The following is a 21,293-nucleotide window of genomic DNA, read 5'->3' as shown; positions in this document are numbered from 1 at the left end:
GAAACCTCTTAAGATGGTAAGGAAGCCAGTTTCCAGAGAGTGCTGCGAGGAGATTGGAAGTCATTGAAACCGCTTAAGTGAGAGACTGACCTGGCCGGTTCTCTCATTTTGATAGATGACTTTGGCTCAAGTACAGGAATCTACCAGGGGCTCCTTTAGGAGGTACAGGAGGTGCTGTTGACGCTCTGCCCAGATCCCGTGCGGCCCTTTGGGTCCCTTCTGCTGTTTCTGTGTGGCCTGCCCTCCGGAGCTGCTTCTTGCCTTCTCCTCAGGTGTCCTCAGCAACGACTGACTGGCGTGAGAACGAAAGAACGAACGCTCTGCTGCCTCCTCGAGTCAGGTCAAATTTAAGGCACAATCTACACTCAAGAGGACCTCTGGGGGATCAGGCTGAGGCTGGGGCTTGACCTCACCCTGCATCCTTGCTTGGCTTCCTCCTCTTCCCTGCCCTGTTTCCCCACTTCCTGCCGGGGCCCCTCCTCCATAAAGCCCAGACTCTCCTGGGAAACCCAGCCTAGGACGGAGGCTGCTGCCCTGGTCCTGTTAGAAGAGGCGCGCTGTGAACAGGGCGGGAGTAGTGGGAGTCGGGAGAGGGTGTCACTCACGAATCTTAAAGACATAATGTCAGCAGAAATTATCATAGGTGACTGGATACTGAGGACGCGTCTAAGATCGTTTCTTTGGCTTGGATAACCAGAAGATACCATCATCAAGAAAATAGAAAAAGCAAGTTTCTGGTGGAGGATGAATTCCGTTTTGACATATTGAAACTGAAGCACTTTTGGGACAGCCATCCAAATAAACAATTTTTCCAAACTTGCAGGGACATGAAATTCAGGGATAAGGTTAGAGCTGGTGATATGGATGTAAAGGTCATTAGCCAAATGGTAGTTAAAAAAAACAACTCAATAGAGTCACTAAGTCACCCAAGAGAGCATGTGGATTGTGAGGAGTGGGTCGAAGGTCAAGTTCCAGGAGTTCTGAGCTTTAAGGGGCAGGCAGAGGAGGAGGTGTTTACAAAGACCACTGAGAAGAGACTCTCAAGGAGGCATGGGGGAACCTTGAGAGAGTGTCAATAAGTAGAAGATTTCTAGGCGTAGTGGCCAATAGTGTTGAATGGGCTGGGGGCTTCTAGGAGTCCACTGGATGTGGCAATGTGGAGGTTGGGAGGACTTCTGAAATACGTTTCAGTGGAGAATAGGGAGAGACGCCAAATTTCAGTAGGTTGAAGGCAGTGGCAACTGAGGATGTGGAGACGGTAGTATAAGAAGTCTGATGGAGATAAAAAGAAGCATCATAGGTAGGCTTCACAGATGGGGAAACTGACTCCCCGAAGTTAAATAGTGTGCCCAAAGTCAGAGTTAATGGTGTAGACAAGATTCAGATCAGGCGAGCGTTTGCCTCCAAAGCCTGCTGCTTTCCCATCCACACTGCCTCCAGAGCGAGTAATTGGACCGTCACCAGTTTCCAAACACTCTCTGCCTCTCCTGGTAGTTTCTCCTTCTCCACCAGCACAAGAAACAAACTCTCAGAAAAAGGCGGAGCCTCTCCACGTCCCTTTCTCTCCAGGCTGTCTCTCTCCCTCCACCCTCCCGACAAAACCTCACGGAGATTTTCCAAGATCAAGAAGCATAAAATCGGATTTCTTTTTTTCTAGTCAGAAGGAAACTTTCCATTCTCTTTTATTTGTCCTTTCCGCTCTCTTTTGAAAGGAAAGAAGAACACTGCCTCTTCCTGCTGCTACGCTAGCAGTGAGCGTCTAAGCTAAGTGCTGCTCACTACGTAGCTTCTTAACAATCGCCCAGTAGCCTATGACATAATTTTCTGTGACACAGTGTAGTTTAAGGGATGTCATATCACAGACGCTGTGACCCAGAAGGTTATACTTGTATGTATTTGTTGTACACAAACACAAACGTACACAGATATTAAAGCATTGTATACGGTAGCAACAGATGGGAAAGCATCTAAGTGTTGCTAGGTAGGAGACAGTCAAATAAACCGTTCATCCTTACATTGCAATACTACACGGCTGTAACTAATGAGGCAGAATCCCTATATATGGAAAAAGGTGTATGGAAGAATTTCCAAGATAGAGCGTTAAGTGAAAAGAGTAAGGTGCAAGTCATTGTGTGGACTATGCTGCCATTTGTGTGTAAGAAAAGGCTCCATGTCCATTAAATCTGTCTAGAATATCTCTGGGAAAAGGCGCAGGAGTTGGCCATCATAGGTGGCTCTGGGGAGGAGAACTCGGAGACTGGAAAATGGAGGTTGGGGGAAGAACTGCTCTTCATTATTTCTGCTTTTGTCCCTTTTGAATTTTCTACCATCCGCATTGATTATCTAGTGAATAAAATAAAATAATAAATAAAAATTTGGCATCCCTTATCACAGCAAAGATAGTTAAATAATGCCTTTAAATAATATATTTCGGTAATGTTTTTAAACAGAGATGGAAAGAGACTTCACAATAGGCAGTGGAATGATTCGTGACACAGTTTGCAAGAACAAAACTGTGTCTATGAAAACCACATTAGCATGCGTTGGGAAAATGAGTCCAGTGAAAAATTGTTTCTAAGATAGAACCAAGGGGCTGGCCCGCCCCGTGGCCAAGTGGTTAAGTTCACACGTTCCGCTGCAGGCGGCCCAGTGTTTCATTGGTTTGAATCCTGGGCGCGGACATGGCACTGCTCATCAAACCATGCTGAGGCAGCGTCCCACATGCCACAACTAGAAGGACCCACAACGAAGAATATACAACTATGTACTAGGGGGCTTTGGGGAGAAAAAGGAAAAAAAATAAAAAATCTTTACAAAAAAAAATAAAATAGAACCAAAAAAGAAAAAAATTAACCAAAGCAAATTTCTTAAAAGCACAAGAGATCCATGCACCTCTGAAGGATTTCTTTTTTCTTTCTTTTTTTGAAGATGTTATTTTTCCTCTTTCTCCCCAAAGTCCCCCGGTACATAGTTGTGTATTTTTAGATGTGGGTCCTTCTAGTTGTGGCATGTGGGACGCTGCCTCAGTGTGGCCTGCTGAGCGGTGCCATGTCCGTGCCCAGGATCCAAACAAGTGAAACCCTGAGCCACAGGAGCAGAGTGCGCGAACTTAACCACTCGGTTATGGGGCTGGCTCCTGAAGGTTTTCTCTGTTGCCTTACCCACAAGTTAAGCGGCAGGGGTCATTCGAATTGAATGATATTCCGTGGAGGAAGCACAGCACACACAGTACATTCATCTAGGTTATTTAAGCCAAAAGATGCATCTGTGACTCAGGACTTTATGCAGTGGGGGTAGGTGAGGAGTATTAAGGAGAACCAAAAGTGTGTGAGGAACCATACTCAATCAATTTCAAGTTGAGTTAAACCAGCTCTTCTCAACCTTTTTGTTCTCAGAACCTCTAAACTCACTTTAATATTATTCAGGATTCCAAAGAGCTTTTCATATTATGTCAGTTAGAGCTACTGGTTTTTACTATATTAGAAATTAAAACTGACAAACCAAAAATTTTTCATTTAAAAATAACAGTAATAAACCCATTACACGTTAACATAAAATTTTTCCCTGGAAAATGACTATATTTTCAAAAACAAAATAGTGAGAAGAGTGGCATTGTTTCACATTTTTGAAAATCTTTCTAATTTCTGACTTAGAAGACAGCTGGACAGTTGGATTCTAGTATCTGCTTCTACGTTCCATCTGTTGAGATATATAGTTTGGTTGAAATATATGAAGGCAGTGCAGCCTACACAGATATGTAGTTGGAAAAGAGAGGAGTATTTTGATAGACATTTCAGGTAATTGTCAATATACGTATTTTTGATACCACGCTAAAACTTGACAGGAGGTAGTTTCTTAAAGATTAGTTTCAATGTGGAATCTGAAGCAGCATCAAGAAACTTTTCATATTCGGTTCCATTAAAACCCATTTGGTCTATCTTGAACTTTAAATAGATCTTTTACCTACGTGTTATTTTGCAATATTTAGAAAATACTAGTTATTGGGGCCGGCTCCGTGGCCGAGTGGTTAAGTTCATGTGCTCCACGTCAGTGGCCCAGGGTTTTGCAGGTTCAGCTCCTGGGTGCAGACATGGCACTGCTCATCAGGCCACGCTGAGGCGGTGTCCCACACACCGCAACCAGAAGGACCCACAACTAAAAATACACAGCTATGTACCAGGGGGCTTTGGGGAGAAAATGGAAAAATAAAATCTTTAAAAAAAAAAAGAAAGAAAAGAAAATATTGGTTATATTGATCCTCCAAATGTTGACACATTTCATTATCCACTGTCAGCAAACCACCTTTTATTTTTAATTTTTTGGGGGAAGATTGGCACTGAGTTTACATCTGTTGCCAATCTGGCTCTTTTTGCTTGAGGAAGATTGTTGCTGAGCCAACATCTGCAATCTTCCTCTATTTTATGTGGGATGGCTTGACGAGTGGTGCTAGGCCCACACCCAGGATCCAAACCTGTGAACCCCAGGACGCCAAAGCAAACCACGTGGACTTTAACCACTGCACCACTATGCTGGATTAGGGCCGGCCCCCTAAACCACCTTCATTGATACCACCATGCGTCTTTTCAGAAAAGCCTTTTTGCATTGGGCAGCTGTCAAGCTCATAGTGACAGATCTGAATTTTCCAAAATGCTAATTTTTACCTGAAAGTTCAAATTTTATCTTTAAAAACAAATACCGTCAGTTGCTTTCCTTGAAACGAGAGGCTCATTCTGTTCAGTTTTGAGAAAAATGTCTGCTACCAAACTCTGAATACCTATAGTTTGTCTGTCAACCATTCTTTCAAGTAAAAATGGAAGAAGCGTCTAGTTCATCTCATAAGTTGCGCAATTACACAGCTGCTTTTCCTCAAGACAACCATAGTTCTTGGACATGAACAGATGTGTTTTATGCATTCCCTTTGGTCACTCAGAATATTAAAAAGATGTGTGTTCAAGGGTCTACATTTAATGAAATTAGTAATTTTTACTGTTTCATCAAGGTCATTCGGAAGCGAGACTGGACTTTTTCTCTTCCTGCTAGTGCTCGGTGGTGAAAGGTACAAGAACTACCCATATCCTTTGGAGTCAAGGGTGGCAGAATGGGCCACCCAAAATACGTCACCTTGGCTAAAGGATTATTTTGAGCTAAAGACACTTGAAAAATAGCAGACACAAGAAGAGCCCTCTGACCTCTGCTTTTTTTCCTGAAAGCGGGAGATGAAAATCTCATATGAGAGGTTTCCTCCTGGGGCCGGCCCTGTAGCTGAGTGGTTAAGTTTGCACACTCTGCTTCAGGAGCCTGGAGTTCACCAGTTCAGATCCTGGGTGCAGACCTACACACAGCTCATCAGGTCATGCTGTGGCAGGGTCTCACACAGAAGAACTAGAAGGCCTTGCAATTAGGATACACAACTATGTTCTGGGGCTTTGGGGAGAAAAAAAAAAGAGGAAGATTGGGAACGGATGTTAGCTCAGGGCAAATCTTCAAAATAGAGCATTATGCCACTTTCAAGCCTGCCCAAGTCAATTTGGGTTGCACTGAAGGATTAAAAAAAAAGAAAGAAAGACAGAAAGATGTCCTCCCTGTGCTGGGAGGAAAGACACATTCTCTTCATCAGAGAGGGTCTTAAAGACTGGGAGAATTATGTAAAAACAAACCTTATTAAAATACCTCTTATCTTCCTTAAGCCTCCTCATATATTTTAGTTACTTTTCCACAATTGCCTCTCTTTGTTCAACCTAGTATATGAACAATTAGGGCCAGCCACACCTTTGGTCTTCATTGTCCTATGGAGGCTCCAATGTATGTGCAAAAATCTGTATGCTTTTCTCCTATTAATCTGTCTTATGTCAATTTAATTCTTAGGCCCAGCTGGAGACTCTAAGAGGGTAGAGGTAAAGTTTTGCCTCCCTTACAGGAGTCACCAGCTTGATTCCCACTAAGGCACAGGAGTTTTCCCACCACTGCTTTTGTGCCCAATATAAATGTCAACACAGTGAAAAAGGGAAATTACACCTTACTATTACGAAGAAAATAGTTTTGGCTTCACAAACCCTTTGAAAGGGACTCAGGGGTGCAGGGACCACACACTGAGAACCACTGAATTAAACCACATATGTTGGAAAGTCATTCTGTTTTGCAATGGAGGTGGGGTGGAATGATTTCAAACATGTGAGTCAATGGTGGAGATTTATATGCAGTACAGAGAGCTGGTGTCTCATATCTGTTCTCATTTTTTTTTTTTTTAAAGATTTTATTTTTTCCTTTTTCTCCCCAAAGCCCCCCGGTAGATAGTTGTGTATTCTTCGTTGTGGGTTCCTCTAGCTGTGGCATGTGGGACGCTGCCTCAGCGTGGTCTGACGAGCAGTGCCATGTCCGTGCCCAGGACTTGAACCGACGAAACACTGGGCCGCCTGCAGCAGAGCGCGCGAACTTAACCACTCGGCCACGGGGCCAGCCCCTATCTGTTCTCATTTTTGACTCTGCAAAGGGCCATGGAAGGCCACTCAAAGCTCATCACGGAGTTGCCGCTGGGCTGATCGAGCTGACCTTCCTGAATGCTTGGCCTTCTGGTTTGAAAGATGTAGTAGGCAGACAGGGGAACACCTGAGCAAATAGCCTGGACCGCTGGGACACACTCCTCCCAGCAGAAACCGCTTATGTTCTTCTTACTGAACACAAGCCGTAGAGACCCATGGGCTTAACAACGCCAACAAGAACCAAAAGAACAGTTTGATGTCATGAGCGGGTAGCTCAGAGCTGCAGGTCTTCAGAGAAGTGGGTCCACAAACCCAGGTACCATCTCCACTTATTGAAGATGATCCAGGGAACAGCCTCGGTTCTTCACTTTCCCTTTCTGTGGAGACGACTGTGGATAAGTTTTTTGCAGAGGTACAGTGTTCTCTTTCCTCTTTAAGACTTATCTCTCTATGAAGTATATTTATACATATGGTTCCTTGGTAGAGATGTATATGGGCATTTTATTCGTTCGTTTAATATTCGTTGTTTATAAGGCAGGTTTTCCTTTTCTCATACTTCAGAAAGGCTGACACGTGGATCTGTAGAAAGCCACCTAGTCCAGCCTCACTGGACAATCACAGTGACCAGGGGAGAGGGTCCAGTGGAGGGTGGTAGGGGTGCCCTGGCCAAGGTTTCAAGAAGACAATTCCTCATCTTCTGAGAGAGATGCCACTGGATGCCCCTTGCACTAGTCAGCTAGGACTGCTGTAACAGAGGACCACAAAGACTGGGCAGCTTAAACAACAGAAACCCTTGCCTCGAAGTTCTAGAGGCTGGCAGTCTGAGAGCAAGGCGTCGGCAGGGTTGGTTCTGAGGGACAGTCTGGCCCAGGCCTGTCCTCTAGCTTCTGGTTGTCTGCTGGCAGTCCTTGGCGTTCCTCGGCTTGTAGAAGTGTCCCCTTGACCTCTGTCTTCATGCTCACATGGCGTTCTCCCCGCGTGTGTGTGTCTGTCCAGATATTCCCTTTTCTATAAGGACACCAGTCACACTGGACTAGAGCCCACGCCTAACTTAACTAATTATATCTGCAGCCAACCTATTTCCAAATCAGGTCACATTCTGAAGTACAGGGATTAGGACTTCAACGTATGAATTCTGGGGTTCACAATTCAACCCATAACACCTCTACTGATAATAGGAGCAAAGTACTCATAGTTAACAGTGACACGAGGAAGAATCTGATGCATGTGGGCAGAGAGAAGGATGGCTGAGGAGGAACTGGAAGGCTGGGGGCCGGGAGAAGAGATGGTGTGTCTCCCCGAGAGCTGCCGAGCCCCCCAGCTGCAAGGGCTCCATCCACACCCGAGAATGGGGCCCCTGGAGCTCTGCAGCCAGCGGCGGTCCGGTGCCTGGCGGCCCTGTGGCTGGCGGCCTTGTGGGATGCGTAGATTGGACTCAAGGGAGGGATGTAGATTCTGGTCGGACTCCATGTGGTCCAGGCTCCCCTTGATAAACAAGTCTCTGAAGTGAGAATAAAGTGAATGTGGTGCCTGTCCCAGAGTTACCAGCTTATCACCAACCTGGAAGGGTGGCCAGCTCCACATGGAGTGCCTGGGACAGAGTCCTTGTAAATTTGATTTGGTGCTAGTGATCTGGGGCATTGTGGCAGAGCTCTCCTCTCTTTAAGGTCACAGGCCAGGGTTTAAGAGGAGGAGGCCGGGGATCCGAATGGTCACTGGACGCTGGATGTTGTGTTAGGTTCACAAGTATGCTACCGAAAGCCCAATGCCTGAGGTAAGGAAAACAATCTCGTTCTTCTGAGCAGCATGACAAATGTATCCCCTCCTCATTGCATTGCAATTGTCCTGTTAAATCAAGGCACACCTACTGAGTGGCAGGCACGGTGCTGTGCTGGCCTCATAAATCAAGTTCCTTCCATCAGGGACTCAATTTCCAAGATCTAGTTTTCCAGATTTGTTTCTTTGATTTAACAGAAAAGACATCTCTATTTGCTCACCACGCTGTTTTTATGTTTAGCCCAGAGTTCAGTATTAAGCCTTTTTGTTCCCATCAGCTTTTCGCCTCTTTGGGGTGCCGTAGTTGAGTGCAGGGTCAGCCCGGAGCACTTGCCCCCGTAATGGAAGACAGTGGGGGGGCTGCTCCCCCCAGCTCACGTTGCAGGTCCTCCAAAACAACACTTGCCCAGCAGCGGTCTAGGCCATGTTGGGGATCAGACAGGAGAAGGAATGGTAAGAACTGGCTGTTCTGGCTTAAAATCATGTTGGTTTGCTCGTGTTTGTAACTTGTTTGCTTTTTGGGGTTTTAAGATGCTGTTGTCATTGGTGAGAACAGCAAGGATTCCTGTGAAGTACAACTAACTCTTGGCTTTCCCAAGTTGGTGGCAAGACAGGTGTGGAGATGAATGTCATGTATGGACACGGGCATGGGGATCGCTGGGGCCCAGTGTAGAAAGAAACTTGGTGTTAGATAGGATAAAGCCACTGAGGAAGCAAAATTGTGATGGGAACAATGGCTCACATACAAGGATCAACATTTTTGATTTATAGTTTCTTCGTGGTTTGATTTACTTTTTCATTACAGGATTATAGCTCTAGGTTAGACACGAACCTGCAAACTGAACCACATGCCACTTAAAAACATCAGGAGTATTAAAACACATATTCTGCCTTTTGTTTTTGTCCTAACAGATGTGACTTCTCTTTGATAACAAAATGCTCCAGATGAAAATCTCCATGAAATGAAATACTGTCTGCAGTTTAATACTGCCACTCAATGATGTCTTTAGGTTGATTTGCATGTCCTCTTGATTTGATTGAGAAAACAATTGTCTGGATAAGTTACACCATGGGTTGCAATGGCCAAGATACCAAAATCCTTGCAGAATGACTATTTTTCGTTCTGACATTTTTCGTTCAACAGACACTGTGTCCCTCAGAAAATGAGGAAACCAGAGTAGAGGCTTCAGTCAGCAAAGTCAGAGCCCTGATTTTCTCTCCTGCTTCTTGCCTTTTCCTGAAGCTTGGAGACTTGGGAAACTGGCAGAGTCTGTTCAAAGGCTGATGAAAGTTGAGGGTGTTTGCACTGGGCCAGGTACAGGCGGTGGTGTCAAGCACCAGGTCCCTGGGCCTCCCTTTCCTTCCTCTTCCTGATCTCTGCCCCAGAGTGAGGATGCTCCTGTCTTTACTGTTGCATGGAGGGATCATGGTACCCAGGCGCTGGGAAAGGCCAACAGCGCCAGATGGCTCAGGCAAAGGCAAGGGGCAGCTTTCTGAGTGATTGGAAATTGTAGTTCAGCTTTCAGTTATTCAGAAGCCACTTGAGGATCTCAAAACCATATTTCAGAAACTCTAACTATAGCTCTTTACAAATGTCACTATCTGCATTTTGGAGAAGAGGTTGAGGTAGAGAGAGAGCAAGTACTTGCTTGAGACCTCAGAGGAATCTCCCACATTTCTGTAGCAGGAAGACTGTTCATCTTGCTGTCCTGCCCCTCTGCTTAAAAGGCGTCTGCTTCCTCTTTGGCCGTATAATGGCCCCACCGTTCCACCATCGGGGCTGGCTTTTTACAGGGGACATAATGTTTTACCATCTGCGTTTGTCAAAGTGCTCTCAGCTCTTGGAAATATGGGTTCTCTGCTCCCACGAGGAAGAGGGAAGAGAAGAGTTTCCAGCCTTCTGAAAGGCAACGTGCTTTGTGTCTTGGCCACTTACCATCATTCCCAGCCCCACCCAAAAAAGTCAGTACTCATTTTTGATGTGTAGAAGCAATCCCATCTAAGTTACCTTAACCAAGAGACAGAGCTCCATAACTCAAGTCAAAAGTAACCAAAACCAGAATGAAAAACACATGCTGAAGAATGGAAACAGCATGTCTATTAAAATACCTCTGCAGTTTGCTTTATCTCTCCTTCCAGACATCCTGCCAGGGGTCGCTCCCTTCTGCTCTGCACGGGGTCCCCCTCCCACTCCCCCTAGCCAGCAGTCATGAAAGGCAGCCTTTGATGTGGAGGCAACCAGTTAACTGCCTGCCAGCCCTGCTGCCGAATTGCAGGAAGAGGCTGGAGGCCCAGCGCCGGTGTAGACCCTGAAGCCGTGCAGAGGGGCCAGGCGCTCAGGCTGTGAGACTTTTTACTTATTTTGTGGCACGGAAGGGAGGTGAATTACGACAATTTGCGCTTCCACACTTAGGCACCAGCAGTGCTGGCCAGCAGGTGCTGTGGAAGAGCTGTGGAGCTGCTCAGAGGCAGCCAGGCGCCTTGAAGCTCAGGGATCTCTGCTCTCGGGACCCTTTCTCTCTTGGGTGAACAGCTCTGGCTGGTTGTTTGTTTTGTTTTGTTCTTGTCCTTTTTCCATGCAGACTCAGGGTTAGAGAATTGATCAAGCAGGAAACAATTTCATGGGCTCCAGCCTAAAGGCTCAAACTAGGCCGTCTGGAGAGAGAGAGAGAGAGGGATGTCTGGGGGGACGCAGGAGGAAGTGAGTGAAGGATTCAGGAGAAAGGAGGAAGGAACCGTGGAAACATGGTTTCCAGCAGGCAGCCTCCAGCTCTGACAGCAACCCAGGCGAGGAAGCACATTGTCACATCACAGTCACTTCCCACAGCCCGCGAGTAGTGCTGGAAAAATACCGTCATGAAATAACTCTTACCCTTAGAATGGGAGGTGCATTCTATTCCTTTTTATTCTATCTTTCTCTATTCTAGGTTATTTCATTTTATTGTCAGAAATTTTTGGTCTCAACCCACTAAATATTTCAGACGGCTCACTAAGAATTATGAAGCTGACCCCTCGTTTGAGAAAATTCCATTTCGGGCAGACTCAGGCAAGGGAGGATGGCTTGTGAACTTGTGGTTCCCTTATGGAACTTGCGGAGCGACAACTGAGAAGAAAAGCACCCCAATTTAGGAAAATGTCACCGGAAAATCAAGCCACAAGGTGGGGCCCGAAACTCTCAAATGTCGACAATCTCTGTGAAAGAAACACATCCGACGTTAACACGGTGGCCAGTGTGGGGATCACTGCCGAGACGCCCTGATAGGAAAATGTACTTCCAGGTTTCTTATCTTCCTTGAGAAAGGAGTGAAAAGGTCTGAGGGGGCAGGAAGCTTATGGGGGTTGAGGGATCCCTCTAAACCATCATGTTTCCAGCCAGTCAGCTCTACCCAGGGCCTTGGTTCCTGTGAGTGAGGCTTGGGGCCCAGAGACCCGACCCTCCCCCAGGAGGGGCACTCAGGACCTGCCCGTTTACACCTGTCGACCTGGCATACTTAATAAAAGTGTTCTCTTTCCTTTGCAAAGTGCCCCAGTTTGGGCCATAAACTCTATGGTCACCCTAACTATGAATAATCGAGGAAATTAGGTCCATAGCACACAATCTCCATTATTATTATTGCTTTGCCACAAACACACATAGCCCATGAGTTTATTCACCTCTAATTTCTAACATTGTGATGTACATATTGAGGAAAGGGTCAGAATAATGCAACTGGGGACCTGCCCCCAAAACTCACAGTCATGACATGCTCCTGTCACACAGGTGCCTGCTGAGGCCTTTCCCCAATCCCGCCCCGCTGGGGGACCCCAGGCTTTTCAGACCCCCATTGCCCTGGCGGCTCCTGAGCCTTCCCCAAGTGGCTGGGGGGAATACGTGTGTATTAAGGGGCAGCCCCGTGCCACTCAAGGGAGGTCTGGACGTGGTTCAATTGCCACAGATTTGGGCGGCGGGGCTTGCAGAGCACGGATGCCCCATCGTCCCCAAACTGCAGTCCATTCTCACCTTCTGGTCTCCCCCAGTGCCACTTCCTCTGTCCCCACATAAGGCTCTGCCTGGCCCCTGCCTCCCTCGTGGGTTAGAGCTCCGGCCTGAGCCGCCCCGGTTGCTGGGCCTTGGAACAGCCTCCCAGCCCCCGGGGGATGGAGTCATCCTCTGCCAGCAGTCCGATTGGAGGTCTGCGGGTGACCGCCTCCTGTGGCTGACCTGGGGCCTCGCTTGCCCTGTCCCGCTGCTCCTGGGGCATCAGACTGCTCTGCCACTTGCTGACATTCCCCAGCCCCTGGCGCCATGGCCTGGGCAGCCTCCCTGTCCCCGGTCCCCCGTGTTGCCTCTCTCGAGGGGTAACGGGCTCCTCCTCGCCTGCTCCCTTGCTGTGGGGCGTCCTGGTCTGGCTCTGCCCTGGGCTGCCCAGGTGCCGTCCCCCCTGGGACGGTGAGCCGTGGCCTGTCTCCAAGCAGGGCTGTCATTTCCACTTTGTGACCTACTTTTATCGAATGTCTGTGGCTTCTTGAAAGTCAATAATATGTTTGCGGTGAGACTGGTTATTTTAAAAATTACATTGTTAAGGTAAAATGACTTGAGTTAACTGTGGATCTTCGGCGTCCTATACTGCAGGTGACAGGTGAAGCGGACCAACTGTCCTGTTTGGTGTCGTATATAAAACCTGAATCTGAGATCCAAGCTTTCCATCCTCCTTCATTACAACACAGGCCCAAAGATCTACTGCACACCACAGGCCTCGCTGTGCACGACCAGAGTCCAGCAGTCAAGACGTCGGCGTGAGTTCAACTCCCAGTTCTGCTCTCTGTAGCGGGTGGGCAGAATCCTGGCTTCCCAGCGCTGCTCACGTCCCCATCTCAGAATCTGTGAGGGGACGGCAGCTGCGATTAAGGGTGTTGAGATGGAGAGAGTATTCTGGACTATCCAGGCGGGCCCAGTGTAATCCAAACGGCCCTTACGGGCGGCAGAGGAGGCAGGAGAGTCAGAGAGAGGTTGGAAGACTCACATCGCTGTCCTTGTCCTTGGAGGTGGAGGAAGGGGCCATGAACCAAAGAATGCAGGCGGCCTCCAGGAGCTGGAACAGGCAAAGGAACGGATGCCTCCGCAGGCCCTCCAGAAGGATCACAGCCCTGCCCACACCTTGATCTTAGCCCTCTGAGTTCTGAGTCAGACTTCTGACCTCCGGAACTGTGCGAGAATGACTGTGTGTTCTTTCACACGACTAATTTAGATTAATTTAGGGTACGTTGTTACAGCAACTCCATCTCCTTGGCTGAGACGCTCCTCTGCATTTCGGTGTGTTTCCTCCTCCACAGACTGGGAATAAGAACACCACCCACGCCCTGTGGTGGTTGTGAAGTCGGAGGGGTGAAGCACGGCCGTGCACGGTGTGCTTTCCGGCACGTGTACGAGCCGGAGGAACGGGAGCTTTATGGTTAGCGCCTTGTCAAGTCCTCATGGTGGCCCGAGGAGGCTACTGCTGTTATCCTCATTTCACAGATGAGGGTCTGGGACGCTGGAGTCTTGCCTGGCCTCGTGGTAAGTGGCAGAGCTTGGGACCCAAGCGCAGGCAGCCTGACCCCCGCCTCTCACCTTCTCCCTTAACCAAATGCCAGTGTTGTGGGGGTGTTTGAAATGAGGTCTGAGTCGTGGATGGGGAGCATTAGACTTGGACTCTAATAAGAATACTTTGTGATGGGTGATGATAGATCTATTACAGTGAAAAGGTTTCTATGAATTCAAAGGAAAGGTGTGAAAATGGATTATTCAAGGCTTCATCCTTTGACAGATACTTATTCAGCACCCACATTCGCCCCTCACTGTGTAGGTGCTGGGTATATCTCTGTGAACAAAACAGGCAGTCTCTGCTGAAATTGGAGCTCATGTGTTACTGAGGAGAGACAAACACTGACATATATGTCACTTTGTGGGTGTGTATATGTGTGAGATGACAAGTGCTTTGAAGAAAAGTAAACCAGGGCAAGGAGCTAGAGAGTGGCTGAGAATGTCACTTTAGATGGAGTCTTCAGGAGTGGCTCTCAGATGCGTGTGAATGAAGGAGAGAGGAGGGTGTGCGATTTTCTTGGGGGAGAGCCTGACCTGTGCACCAGCAAGTGCAAAAGCCCTGAGGCAGGTCAGTTGGTCGGCACTGTTGGGAAGGGCAGTGTGACTGGAGCACCCTAGATGAAAGGGGAGAAAGGGAGGAGACGAGGCTGGGCCTGGGCCGTGGAGAGCTCTGTCGGTTATGTAGCGTGAGGATTTTGTTTTGATTTGGGAAGCCATCGGAGAGTGCTGAGCAGGAGGGAGATACGGTCTAATTTAAGTTACAAATATGATAAATTTTTTTTTTTTAGCAAAATAAGTCACACAGAGAAAGCCAAATACCATATGATGTCACTCATATGTGGAAGATAAAACAACGACAACAGACAAACACATAGACACAGAAAATAGATTAGTGGTTACCGGAGAGGAAGGGTGGGGGTGGGGAGGGCGAAAGGGGTAAAGGGCACATTTGTACTGTGACAGACGAGAAATTTAAAAAAGGCTCGTGGTTCAGTTGAGCTCCTGCTGGCTTCGGAGCCGCCCAGCTGCTCCTGCCTGAGGCTGCAGGAGCTTTGCTGCTGCTTCCCAGAAAACGGTGAAGTGCTGCTTACAGAAGCAGAGGCAGCTCGCGGCTGGGTGCCAGCACCCGCCAGGGCTACCCCACAGCCAGGCTGGAGGACGGGCTGCTGCCACGCTTAATCATGGCGGCTGAGGGCCTTATCAGTTCCTCCGTCCAAATTCCATGCTTTACATGATGTTGGACTTGCCACTGTGAATTTCCAAACCTTCTGACCTGTTGAGAACTCTGCTTTAATTAGAAGATGCTCACTCCACCCTCCTTGCTGCCCTCAGAGTTTTTCCATCTGAGAGCATTTTAGACATGGAATTGTTGTGAATATTTCTTCCCTCTCTTGGATGACTGCCCAGGCTGGTTAATCTGAAGCCAATAACTTGCACCTGTTCATAGGATTGTTGCATTTTCAGTTTGCAGCGGAGAGAGAGGCGCCGAAGGGAGCTCGTCGCACTTTCGGAATCTCTTAGCTGTCCGTACATCACACACGTGCTATCATTTCCTCACTCAGCTAACTGATGCGAAAGGCCTGTGACCTCTGTCTTCTGCTTTCGGGATCGGAAGGGCATAACACTTGGTGGGCAATTCAGTGTAATCAAAGTTGAGGTTTTGACATAAGGAGACTATTCTCTCTTACCTGTTTTTTTGTTTACTAAACTATATTTAAAGACAGCAAAATGTTGTTTCCTAATAAATGACTTAAGAGATTCTGAAAAAAATTGGAGAGCTTTTGAAAAAGGAAGTTTATAGCGTTTAGAATTTATTCAGCATCTCCATCATCTTTCCCTTCCCCCAGCACCCATGCACACATACCACACACCTCACACACACTGACTATGGTGAATGAAAACTTCCAAGGCAGAGCATTTACCCCTTAGGGATACATATCATCAAATATTAGTGTTTATCGCCCAATAAAACTTCCATTAAGGAAAGATTGTTATGATCATTAATTACTTCCTGTGCTGTGTATAAAGGGTAGGAAGCGAATGTCAAGCCTGTTTCCTAGCCAGTATTGCACAGGGGAAAAGTACTAGCCAACAAGGACAACTTCTGGCTCCTTCCTTTGGATCTTAACAGTTCTTCACGCCTGAATTAAACACAACAATTTAGTTCGGCAAACATCTTTTAGGCGGCTGCAGTGTTAGCTGTCTGGGGTACAAGAGTGACGCCCTTCCCTTGCCCTCGAGATCGCGGTGGAGATAAAGGGAGAACTAAAAAACGGAACGTGCAGGATAAGTTGGAAGCCCTCGGTCATTTTTAAGGTGAGGTCCTTTCTCCACAGTGGAGACCCTTCCAACAGCCTCTGGTCGGGCCCTGAGCTGCCTGGGTTCAAATCCCAGCTCCGGACTCCCAGCTCTGAGTCCCGGACGCCCCCAGAGCCGCGGACTCCCCGACCCCCCAACCCCGCGGCGTCCTCAGACACGACGACGAGACCAGACGCTCTCCCAGAGGCCGCTGTGCGGCTCACGCGAGCCTGTGCGTGTGTTTGCACGCACGTGCAGCATTCACAACCGCGCCTGCGCACGGTAAGCTCCCGAATGCCAGCTCCAGGGCGTCTCTAACCCAGCGCTTCATTTCATTTTAAATTTGGAATTCAAATTAGTCCCAATTCAGATCCTTGACAGAGAAGATTTTTTTCCTTTTTCCTTTGGGGAGCCCAGTGACCGCTTCATTTCCTCTTACAAAATGTTGGTTTGTAGAAATGTCCCAAAAAGAACAAAGAGAAGTAAAGCAGCCGCCTCCCCAGCACAGCGCCTCCCGCGGACCGTCCCCCGGTGGGACCCCCCTCACCCGGCGCGCCCGTCCCCACGGTCTCTGTCCCCAGGTTGCTCACAGCCTGCGCCCCGAACCTCCTCCGTCTGTGTAATTCCGTCCTTCCTCCAGGCTCCGTGCCGCTTTCTCTGTAAACCTGACGCCCAGTACTTCCTTCCTGTTCCCAGTAACACTCCTGTAGGCAGGTCGCCCCCCTTCCTGCCGCGTGCATCCCTGCGCGCCTTTCAGACCCCGGGCCACGGCCCTGAGCCTCTCTCGGGGCCTCTGACGCGCTCGATGCCCAAGTCCCCACAGCAGAGCGCATCCTTAGCTCGGACAGCGCTGTCCTAAGCCTGTCTCCTTAGCTGAAAGTAGGAACAGCAACCATAATAATAGTACCGACCTGTAGGGTGGTTGTGAGTATTAAATATTAGCATACATAGTTCCTGGATCTAGTTCATTGAATAAATTTTATCTATTATTTTTAAGAGGCTGACCGTTCTGGTTGGTTATTTACAGTTTTCATAATTGGCAGCGATAATTAGAGTGCTTTATATTTGCATGGAATTTTGCAATAAGAAAACTTTCATGATTAGTCTCAATAATGAAATAAAAACAATAATTTTATATATTTTGTTATATTTTTCAGTATGTATATAAAAATACATATATATGACAGTTAAGATTATATATTATGAATAAAGCTTTGTATTCTGACTTTTAAAAATTACCAACTCTATGCAAGCTTTACTTGTGATCGTTGTGTGTGTTTCGTGCCGCGGCTGTGCTGTTCGGCGTTTTAGTCACTACCTACAAGAAGTCATCCTGGAACCCTGCGTGCCGCGGTGCAATGGTTTATCTTCCCACAGGGTGTGAATTTGAGAGAAGGGGAGTGAGCAACATCACGTCTTCTCTCTTTTGTGTCGTGCTGCACCACGCACTGACATTGTGAAATTAGTCCCGACTTACGAGCTCAGACGTGAGCTGGGAAGAAAGCGCTGTGGGCCTCCAACTCACTGAAAGTCGTCGGTCCCTTGCCCCCTTCATGCTGGTTAGACAGGTCTCCAGCGGCGAAAACCAGAACGAAACTCTTGCACTTTTCCCTCAAACACCTTCTTAATAAACACATGGAGCATATTTTATGTGTCATTGGCTTGATACGGTTTTATCTCCATTTCACTTTTTGGTATTACTTTTTCCTTTTCTGTTTTTTTTTTTTTTGCTGCAGAAGATTTGCCCTGAGCTAACATCCATGCCAATCTTCCTCTATTTTGTATGTGGGTTGGCACTGCAGCATGGCTCGGTGAGCCGTGTAAGTCCTGCCTGGGGTTCTGAACCCAGAATGCCAGCCGCTGATGTAGAGCCCGTGAACTTGACCACTGGGCCACAGGGCTGGCCCCAAGTATTACTTTTTAACTGTAACAAAAGTCTTCTGTTAAAATGAATTTTTATTGCTCTTCCATCCATCTAAAATTTATCTTTTAAGTTCAAAGCCCCAAGTTGTAAAAATGTCCTCAGAGTTAAAATTTATTTTATTTTTACAACCTTATACTTAAAAAATTAATGACGTTTATGAAATATATCTGTTAAATACCAAATTGCTCAGAACTTATGTGAGTTCCTTTGTATTTTTCCCTGTTATTCTGGTGTATTGGAGACTAAGTGAGGAAAGGCTGACAAATCAATGACACTGAAGAAAATCGGTAAGACAATTTTTGGGGGCGTACAGATAGAGGCACAGGATGAGTAGCATTCCTCTCTTCAGTGGGCAGCGTTCGCAGTACAGAAATCAGCAGATCACCCTTCAAGACAAGCTACATTCTGATGAAAATTACTTATCTAAATCTCAGTTTATGCTTTTTTAATTCCCATTTATCCAACTATTATGAATATTTTAATATTCTAAGTAAAAGAAGTCACAATGTCACGTAAAGATAAGCAATTTTCAAAGAATGAGAGTTTGAATACTCAGTAAAAGTACATTGACTATAAGTTGGACAAAAAGTAGACTACCAAGGAACCAAACCATATATATTTTTTTTCCTTAATTATAATTTATATTTCCCCGCATAATGTATTGTTTTTGGATTCATCTTAAGATACATCAGTCTGTACAACGTAGTGGGAATTTTTTTCCCTCTTTTAAAGCCAGTATTAAATTAATGGTTGGTCTTATAATCAAGAACCTCTTAGAATCAAGAAATAATTAAGATAAACAATAAAATGCTAACAGTGGTTATTTTTGAGGAGTAAAACTACACATAATTTTCCACTGTCTTCTCTCTGCTGGTCTGTATTTTCTATGGTGAATATATATTTGTGTAGTAGGAAAAATTATATTCATAAGCTTTATAAATATAATTTCGCCTCTTTCTTCGGGGGTGTTAAGAACAAGACAACAGGCCCCAAATGGAGTTACTTATGGTAAGCCCCACATCACAAAACTGAGACTTCACTTCATTGTCATTTTGTTTCTCCCAGAAATGGAATCTTGAACCCAGCAGGCAGGAGTCACCTGGCAGTGCCAGTCAGGTCTGCGTGACAGACCCCTGCGGCCCCCTAAAGGAAAGTGACCTGCAATCACCAGTCTGCTTTTCCCTCGTATAACTTCCTTGCTCCTGCTCCTTCTGCTAGAAGAGTCTTTCTCTTTGGAGAGCTCTGGAGCTCCTTTCTCTCTGCTGGATTGGATGCAGCCTGATTCATGTATCCTTGAATGAAGCCAATAAGATCTTTGAAATGTACTCGGTTGAGTTTTGTTTTTTAACAGAGGGGAGAGGATGACTTGAAGGCAGTGTCTCTTGGCCACCTATTTTTAAATAGGAAATATTTTAGAGACCAGTAGAGAGCGTGTAGGTGCCTGTGCTAAGGCTGTGGGACTGCAGCGAGAGGTGCGGCCTGACTCAGGGAGCTGAGATGGACGGAGGACTCTGGATGCACTGGACAGGCTGATAAAATCCAAAAGCACAAAACGTGCGGAAAGACAGCAAGATGGGTGTGAGCAGCGGGCATTCAGGGCACGTATGCTTTATGGGAAAATAGGCAACTTTCACAGAAGCTGTACATTAAAGTATTATCTTAATATTAGAAAAAGCCTCCAAAATGTAATCATTTGAGTTGATTAGTTAGCTACTCCATTAAAAACAAAAACTTTGGTAAGATAGGATAGATCTCAAAATGTAGTCGGCTTTAGTACAGCATGTTTTGTTGTTACAGACCTACGAATAAAACAGAATTCAAATAACATCCCTCAAGAAACAAACAAAGCAACAATAAACCTATATAGAGCAAATACGTGATAAAATAACGTCAGCAGTTAACGCACATGCTAATTCTGTCTTTTGACTTCAGAATTATTTAAAAAAGAAAAATTGGTCTGACACTTTCTGCTTTCTTTTCGGGTTGGACTTGATAAAGTGCCTCGCGTGGAGTCCGGCTGGAGGATGTTCATCTGTATGACACCTGTTATCATGTATATGTCACTCTAGCAGTATGACCATTATGATGCGACTGCCCTGAGCGTTACTCAGTACTGTGCATTTTGCATACATCCTGCTCTAGAATCTAGTAAAATATTAATGTGTTTCCTTTTTAAAGCACACAATAGCTCTCTGTACTTTCGAACCATCAGCCCTAACAGGTCATCTTGAATAAGCATACTTTCCCAGCGTAATCAGACTCATCAGTAATTGCCTCTTCACCCCAGGCCATCCGGAAATCCTGTCAGGCAGAAAAAGCTCAAGAGTACTGTGGTTTTACCCCATTCCAATGTTTATTTCGTAATTTTTTTCTTTTTCTTTCCTCTTTCAAAAAGAGCTTTCCAGTGTTCAAAAGTCCGTGTAAATTCCTGATTCCCACTGGGAAAGGGTAGCCTGGACAGGGTTCTCCCGTGGTCTTTGCATTCCTGCAGGACACTGCCGTGGCTTTGGGGAGGACAGGTCCGCTCTTTCCCCAGGGCCTGTGGGGCAGGAGCTTTGCTGCTGGGGGGGAGCCAGCTGCCAATGCCACCTGGGTCTCTGCTCGGCATCTGCAAGTCCACAGTGCCAGAGAGCTCCCTCCCGGGGCTGGAGTCCCCTGTCTGCACAGAACACGAACCTCCCCAGCTGGCCTCTAAGGCTTTGCAGGCACAGGGTGGGAAGGATGGCAAGGGAGAGGAAAGAGAGAGGAGGAAACTGTAGTCCTTACCCGTCCTGTCTTCTGCCCTCCAGCCCGACCAGAGGGGACGGCGACAGCGCAGGACAGCTGCCTTGCTGGATTCCCCGAACCAACCGTGTGTGCAGCTGCCGGCCAGCTGAGCTGCTCTTGCCAGCAGGGCTATAAATAAGGCCCATCCAGAGCACAGGAGATAAGAACCCAGTCCCTGGCTCCTGCGAGCCTTTTAAGGTATCCAAATTAAAGGCGCCTCAGCCCCCAGATGGGAAGGGGCTGCCAGCTCTCCATCTGGCCTGCCCGCCTCAAGGACATCCCAGGGCTCGCACAGATTCCAGCCGTCCGAGAGCAGAGGAAGGGGGAAGCCACAGCGCCAGGAAGGGATCTCTCGGTGTCAGACACGCGGCAGAGCTCTGGCGGGCTGCTGGCAGCTCCACTGCTGTGAGCCCCTAGATTAGGTGGCTGGCCCTGAGGCATGGAACAGGAGGAAACTTCCCCCAGGCCACACCGTGCACTGGTGTGT

At 47.1% G+C, this 21,293-nt stretch overlaps 1 protein-coding gene across 4 annotated transcripts in view; it reads right to left on the bottom strand.

Moving 5' to 3' along the window:
- The window catches only part of FHL2 (four and a half LIM domains 2), a 69,000-nt gene extending 47,940 nt beyond the window's left edge, over nucleotides 1-21,060 (bottom strand). Inside the window, exon 1 of one of the 4 annotated variants that reach the window (XR_006888860.1) lies at nucleotides 20,807-21,060. The gene's annotated coding sequence lies outside the window, so the exon portion shown is untranslated. The remainder of the gene's footprint in view (nucleotides 1-20,806) is intronic. The other 3 variants (XR_006888859.1, XM_046663439.1, XM_046663436.1) reach the window with 3 other exon arrangements.
- Nucleotides 21,061-21,293: the final 233 nt, after the last annotated feature.

Source organism: Equus quagga, chromosome 5, assembly GCF_021613505.1.
Source record: "Equus quagga isolate Etosha38 chromosome 5, UCLA_HA_Equagga_1.0, whole genome shotgun sequence".
Taxonomy (NCBI): Eukaryota; Metazoa; Chordata; class Mammalia; order Perissodactyla; family Equidae; genus Equus; species Equus quagga.
The sequence above is the reverse complement of the archived record's forward strand: the minus strand, read 5'-3'. Positions and strand labels throughout refer to the sequence as shown.